At 40.9% G+C, this 6,949-nt stretch overlaps 1 long non-coding RNA gene across 3 annotated transcripts; it reads right to left on the minus strand.

Moving 5' to 3' along the window:
* Positions 1 to 949: 949 nt before the first annotated feature.
* Positions 950 to 6,037, minus strand: LOC109754392 (uncharacterized). 3 transcript variants are annotated; one of them, XR_012205222.1, is made up of 6 exons: positions 5,547 to 6,037; positions 5,030 to 5,160; positions 4,695 to 4,939; positions 3,027 to 3,140; positions 2,050 to 2,164; positions 950 to 1,966 (listed from the first exon to the last, which is right to left on the minus strand). It is a non-coding gene; the product is annotated as an uncharacterized lncRNA (long non-coding RNA). The 3 variants fall into 3 exon arrangements; XR_005773232.3 differs by lacking the exons at positions 950 to 1,966; positions 2,050 to 2,164 and having other exon boundaries at positions 2,817 to 3,140; positions 5,547 to 6,032; XR_012205221.1 differs by lacking the exons at positions 950 to 1,966; positions 2,050 to 2,164; positions 3,027 to 3,140 and having other exon boundaries at positions 4,494 to 4,939; positions 5,547 to 6,036.
* Between the last annotated feature and the right edge of the window lie 912 nt (positions 6,038 to 6,949).

The following is a 6,949-nucleotide window of genomic DNA, read 5'->3' on the forward strand; positions in this document are numbered from 1 at the left end:
GAGAACCAAGGTATCAATCCAGTAGGAGACTATGCAACAAGCCACCAAATACCTGCACAAACAAACACCAACTTGCAACCAACGCGACAAAGGGATTGTCAATCCCTTCACGGTTATTCGCAAAGTGAGATCTGATGGAGATGGATAAACGGTAAAGTGATATTTTGGTATTTTTGGTTTATGGAACGGAAAGTAAAGATTGCAAAATAAGGGAACAACGAAAGAAACTGGCAAGTTGACGGGAAAGTAATATGATGTAAAATAGACCCGGGGGACATAGGTTTCACTAGAGGCTTCTCTCAAGATAGAAATTATTACTGCCGAGCAATTGATAGAAAAGCGCAAAATTATGACGATATCTAAGGCAATGATCATGAATATAGGCATCACGTCCGTGTCAAGTAGACCTAAACGATTCTGCATCTACTACTATTACTCCACACATCGACCGACTCATGCCTGCATCTAGAGTATTAAGTTCATAAGAACAGAGTAACGCATTAAGCAAGATGACATAATGTAGCGGGATTAACTCAAGCAATATGATGAAAACCCCATCTTTTTATCCTCGATGGCAACAATACAGTACGTGCCTTGCTGTCCCTGCTGTCACTGAGAAAGGGCACCGCAAAATTAAACCCAAAACTAAGCACTTCTCCCATTGCAAGAAAAAACAATCTAGTTGGCCAAACCAAATTGATAGTTCGAAGAGATTTGCAAAGATATCAAATCATGCATATAAGAATTCAGAGGAGATTCAAATAATATTCATAGATAAGCTGATCATAAATCCGCAATTCATCGGATCTCAGCAAACACACCGCAAAAGAGTATTACATCGAATAGATCTTCAAGAACATCAAAGAGAACTTTGTATTGAGAATCAAAGAGAGAGAATAAGTCATCTAGCTACTAGCTATGGACCCGTAGGTCTGAAGTAAACTACTCACATTTCATTGGAGAGGCAATGGTGTTGATGTAGAAGCCCTCCATGATCGAATCCCCTCCGGCAAGATGCCGGAAAAGGCCCCAAGATGGGATCTCACGGGTACAGAAGGTTGCGGCGGTGGAAAAGTTGTTTCGTGGCTCCCCTGGATGTTTTTAGGGTATAAGAGTATATATAGGAGGAAGAACTAGGTCAGGGGACCTACGAGGGGCCCACAAGGTCGAGGGGCGCGCCCTCCACCCTTGTGGCCGCCTCGTGGCTCTTCTGACTTGCACTCCAAGTCTCCTGGGTGTCTTCTGGTCCAAGAAAATTTTATTCCGTTTGAACTCCGTTTGGTATTTTTTTTGTGTGAAACTCTAAAACAAGAAAAAAAAAACAAAAACTGGCACCGGGCTCTAGGTTAATAGGTTAGTCCCAAAATCATATAAAATAGCATATTAATGCATATAAAACATTCAAAATAGATAATATAATAGCATGAAACAATCAAAAATTATAGATATATTGAAGACGTATTAGTACACGATTCACAACATAAACTGTTTCTGATGTGGTATGCATCATAAACGTTGCACCACAGAATAGCATGTGTGATAGTTGTCTTGTATGGCGATGTTACGATGATCCAATGTTTCGTAATCATGTCCAACACTCGTACGACGATTAACTAATTTTCTTAATTAGTTATTTCATACGGTTTGGGAAAATCGAATGTATGTGATTGTCTATTTATCATAGACATTCTATAACTAGCAAAAATGCCCGTGCGTTGCAACGGGATAAATAATATATACTAAAAGAACACAACATGCAAGGCACGAAAATCAGGCTTGAAGGCATATATATTCTTGTGTCAAACGTGTACGAAATCCTCATGCACATACAACATTGTTGACCTTTTTTTAGCGTTAAATCATATTTCTTCTTCTGCCTCCCTATTTTCGCTGTCCCAGCTCACGATTACACAGTTTACTTGATCGGCCGCACAATCTCATTGAAATACTTCGTTTTGTGTGACGGCTGCCATTATGTACCGACGTATGTAACAGGCAATAAGTTCTTCTATCTAAAGTAGGAATTTTGCTATAAAAAAAGTTTAATACCTCCGTTGCAACTTGCAAAGACACATGAGGATGTGATCAATTTGTTTCAACACCTTCGAGTCAGTTGTTTCCTTATGTGACATTGATCGAACTGTCCCATCAGACTATGTTCCCTCTATAAACAACACAAACAGAAATTCCAGCTATGCTAGTACTTTTGTTTCACAAATTACAGTAAATGAAAAAATTAAGATAAGCAAAAGCAAAAGAAGTACAACAGCAGCAAGTCACCAATTTCCTGCAAGTGATCTTGCATGACCAATGCCAACTATCATTATTACAGATTATTAGAATGTCCAGGTAAGGAGTAGTTTAACCACCAAACTGTACTATAGTACAAAGTTTTTTTTGTTTCAAACTGTGTGTCAATTCACATGGACTCAAGCTTATATGTGGTAACTTACAATCAACAAACAAAACAGATATCTTTGAATAGTTAAGTAAGCATTTAAATTCCAATATCATAGAGAGAGAAGTAAATATAAGAAAACTTGTCAGCAAAAAAACCATGGAACTATATTCAAATTCATGCTTGAAACTTTACTCTAAAAAAACTGTAAAAATTGCCTACTTGTAATTTTGTACCTGCAGACTCATAATTTTGCAAAATTTGACCTACACCTACATCTCAAATCTTGTTTCCAATCCTAATGAACAGCTGCCACACACTGAGCAGTGCTCACAGCGGTTGGCAAACTATGTTATAGAAACCAGATCCATCAGAATTCTGGAAATCCTGTTGGGCAGCAGGATTTCTGACATTGGTAGGTTCTGGAGAATATCGTTGCCATTTAATCAAGGCTAGAATGTGAAGTTTGACTGAAGAACATAGCAGAAATGAACTTGACCAAGTAAATAGATCAACAATTCGTTTGCTGGTAAGTACCCAGATTTTGATATTGACAAAATATAAACCCCAAGACCAGTGATACTGACAGCAGAGAAGAAATCTTTAGGCAGAAAGGTAAATTGGCTACTTGAAAATTCTGTGGCGAAGGTGATGTTTCCCGTTCCTATGCTCCAGCATCACTAGTCCACGCTTCCCCGAACAGAATGCCGCTGTCGGCCGTCCCGCCTCCCGTACTCACCTCCTAAAGAACATAAAGTCGAATAAAGTAACTCAATCGCTGAAAGTTCTTTCTCATACATGAGTATCAAAGGTGTCATGAATGAATTTGTTGAGAATGATAACGATGTACTACTCAACCGTAACTGCTTCAGTAAAAGGAAAATCAAATAATCTCTTGGTGTACAGAATGGAATATAGACGCACAACTACCCAAAAAGTGTGTATGAGGAAGGGAGATGTGATGTCAACTCTGAAATGTAAGAGAATCATCCATTCAGGAGATGTAAGAACACATGTAGAAAGAAACTTACTGGAATATTTTAAGAGTGCTCACACATCATGTTTTGCAGGATATTTGATATCTATTACAATTCATAGATTCTAAAGTTTTAATTTTTTACACATCATGTTTTGCCCTGATTATCTACTACAACAACCATGCCGATATAGGTAGTGGACATTACTGCTGATATCAAGTGCAAACTTACTGGAAGTGGTCCCTGGAAAATTGGAAATGATTTTGAACTTATCCCATACCCCAGGCCGCACCGAAGTAAGAAACCCAACTCAAAGAATAGAATTACATTGAATATATGTCTAGCCTTTGTTTACAGAGAAGTTTATGGATTAACATTGAATATATTGGGCTTAGAGATAAGTGCACTACGGGTAGCTGGCTGCACTATTAAGGTTAAAATATATGATGTTATTCTTTGGAAAGGCAAGATGGCTGCACTATTCTTAAACTTCGGAGAACAAATCTCGTATGTTGTTCTTTGGAAAGGCAAGATGGCTGGATGGTAATGATGTCATTAATTAATTATCATTTTAGCAATAGTTATGTGGTGCCATACTGATCTTCTCCTAAACATCTAAGGTAAGATTCACTCATGAAAATGGAAACATTTTATGTAGGGCTCGATCTGCTTGTTGTACAAATCGCTAAAGGCACTATTCACTGGCGACCATGTCGCAAAATCAAAATATTCAGATGAACTGAATCTCTTTCAGATGTACAACAAGCAATCTGGTAGTACAATCCACCCCGAATTTGCAACTGGATAGTTACTGGACCTAGATTTTGAGTGGTATTTTACCTGGTAAGCATCCCTTCTAAGTATTGCACACATAATAATATATTACCGAAATTCTATTTGATATCTGGATTTGCAAGCCATCTTGTAAGATCTTCACAGAAAACTCTAATAAATCAACAAAGAAAAGATATGACAGACAAAATGATCTACTCCCTCCTAAGTGTGCGACAATTAATATGGATCAGAGGGAATGTTAAACAAGGGAAACATAGACACCAATAGTTCCAGATGTTTCACATCAGAGAAATTTAAGTCAAAACAATTTCTCCAGGGGTCTGTTTAAATGCAAGTTCAGAGCGTAGCAGAAATATGTATTAGCGCCAGATTATAATAACAACCATAATCGTACAGTGCAAATGCAACTTGTTGGGCTATGCGAAAGGGATGGTGACAGAAGCAGAGCAACAGGAGATGTCGGAAAAAAACACAAGTACAAAATAGCTAATGGTGCAATTTTGGGGATACAATCGTAAACCTACTCCGCTTACGAGGCAAGATCTACTCCGCTTGTGGTCTTTAATTCTCCTGAATCAAAATAGCATCATACAGCTGCTACCTTCCTATAAGGCTCAAACTGCATTTTACGATCAAGACTTAGTGACTTAGATGGGCGACATTAGTAACAGCAACGTTCTTGATTTTGACAATGAAATAATCAACATATAACTGAGGATTCTCTATCCACCCAGTGACAGCCTGATGATCGGGAAGGTGTACTTTTTATCTGAAATAAGAACAGGGCAATGGTTGTACTGAATTAATCATTACAGGTGCACCATATATATTAGCATCATAATAATCCAGAAAAAGTTACCGTGAAACTTTCAGTGATCTTATCTCTAGGCCAAGTATACAGAATCAAATTTGTCGATGTCAAAAAACACGTAGCATCAGGACATGAGCTTTCAATGCATATGCCTGTGCATTCGCGTAACATGGTATCACCTGCAGAGGGGGAGAGACATACGTGCAAACTGAATAGTCGATCATCAAAAACAAGGTAACATGAGAAATTATTAACAGTATGATCACCAACCAAATGAGGCTAGCGCCACAACACTCATGCTTAATCTGGAAAGTACTTGCTTACTCAAGGCGCCTTTTCTGGATTCACTCGATCTCGACTGCAGACTGCACTAATTTGCGAGATGTCTCTTTCCAGGGCATGGCTATCGAATCAGATATGAAGATGTACAGGAAAAAATGCGGCTACCGAGTCTTTGCTATCTAACTACAAAAACTAAGGTTCCATTGGATAGTATGAGGACGATGGAAAAGAAAGAGACAGGGAGAGGTTCCAATGGGTTGGTGGCCCTTTTTTAGATCGATACCTGGAGAGGCCATGGCCTCGGTGGAGCTCCGTTCAGGCTTATGGGCGCGCAGATGCGGGGCGCCATCTCCGCCGCACAGAACCACGCTCTCCACCTGTGCTCCAGATTGGAAGGGTGGATAGGGAGAAGCGACCTTCAGCCACGACCGGAAACTTGAAGTGGAGAAGGAGGAGTGCAGGATGGAGAGGGGGAGACGGCCCGTAGCCATTGTGGGGAACCAGAAGTGATGGAGGAGCCCGTCGAGGGCCGACGACCTCGGCCAGGCGGCTGCAATCGCGTCGATCTCGGGGATGTGGGACTCTAGAGGCCGTTGGCGAGGCTTCCATGGCAGGCGGCGGCCACCTCCATCGCGAGATCCAGGGCGGCTTGGGAAGGGGGAGGAGAGGCATTCTTCACGACGGCGTGCTGGTCGCAGAAGAGGGGCGAGGCGGCGGCGGCGCTAGAGGAAGTTGGGGTCGTAGGTATTCAGGAGACAATACTGCGAACCGTTGTTTTTTGTACACACACTTGAAAAGGACTGCGGGTTGTATGATACGTTATTTTTTATTGCTTCATGCTATATTATCTTCTGTTTTAAACATTATTAAGCTTTATTATTCACTTTATATTATTTTTGGGACTAATCTATTAACCGGAGGACCAGCCTAGATTTTTTTTTGCCTATTTTAGAGTTTCGCAGAAAAAAAAATCAAACGGAGTCCAAACGGAATGAAACCTTCGGGAGCTTGATTTTTGGAACGAACAAGATCCAGAAGACTTGGACCCTACGTAAGAGAAGCTTCCAGGAGGCCACGAGGTACGGGCGTGCCAACCCCCAGGGCGCGCCCTCCACCCTCGTGGGCCCCCTGTTGCTCCATCGACGCACTCCTTCCTCCTATATGTACCTACGTACCCCCAAACAATCAGAACAGGAGCCAAAAACCTAATTTCACCGCCGCAACCTTCTATACCCACGAGATCCCATCTTGGGGCCTATTCCGGAGCTCCGCCGGAGGGGGCATCCATCACGGAGGGCTTCTACATCATCACCATAGCCCCTCCGATGAAGTGTGAGTAGTTTACCTCAGACCTTCGGGTCCATAGTTAGTAGCTAGATGGCTTCTTCTCTCTTTTTGGATCTCAATACAATGTTCTCCTCCTCTCTCGTGGAGATCTATTCGATGTAATCTTCTTTTTACGGTGTGTTTGTTGAGACCGATGAATTGTGGGTTTATGATCAAGATTATTTATTAACAATATTTGAATCTTCTCTGAATTCTTTTATGTATGATTGGTTATCTTTGCAAGTCTCTTCAAATTATCAGTTTGGTTTGACCTACTAGATTGATCTTTCTTGCAATGGGAGAAGTGCTTAGCTTTGGGTTCAATCTTGCGGTGTCCTTTCCCAGTGACAGTAGGGGCAG

The sequence above is a fragment of the Aegilops tauschii genome, chromosome 3 (genome assembly GCF_002575655.3).
Source record: "Aegilops tauschii subsp. strangulata cultivar AL8/78 chromosome 3, Aet v6.0, whole genome shotgun sequence".
Classification (NCBI taxonomy): domain Eukaryota; kingdom Viridiplantae; phylum Streptophyta; class Magnoliopsida; order Poales; family Poaceae; genus Aegilops; species Aegilops tauschii.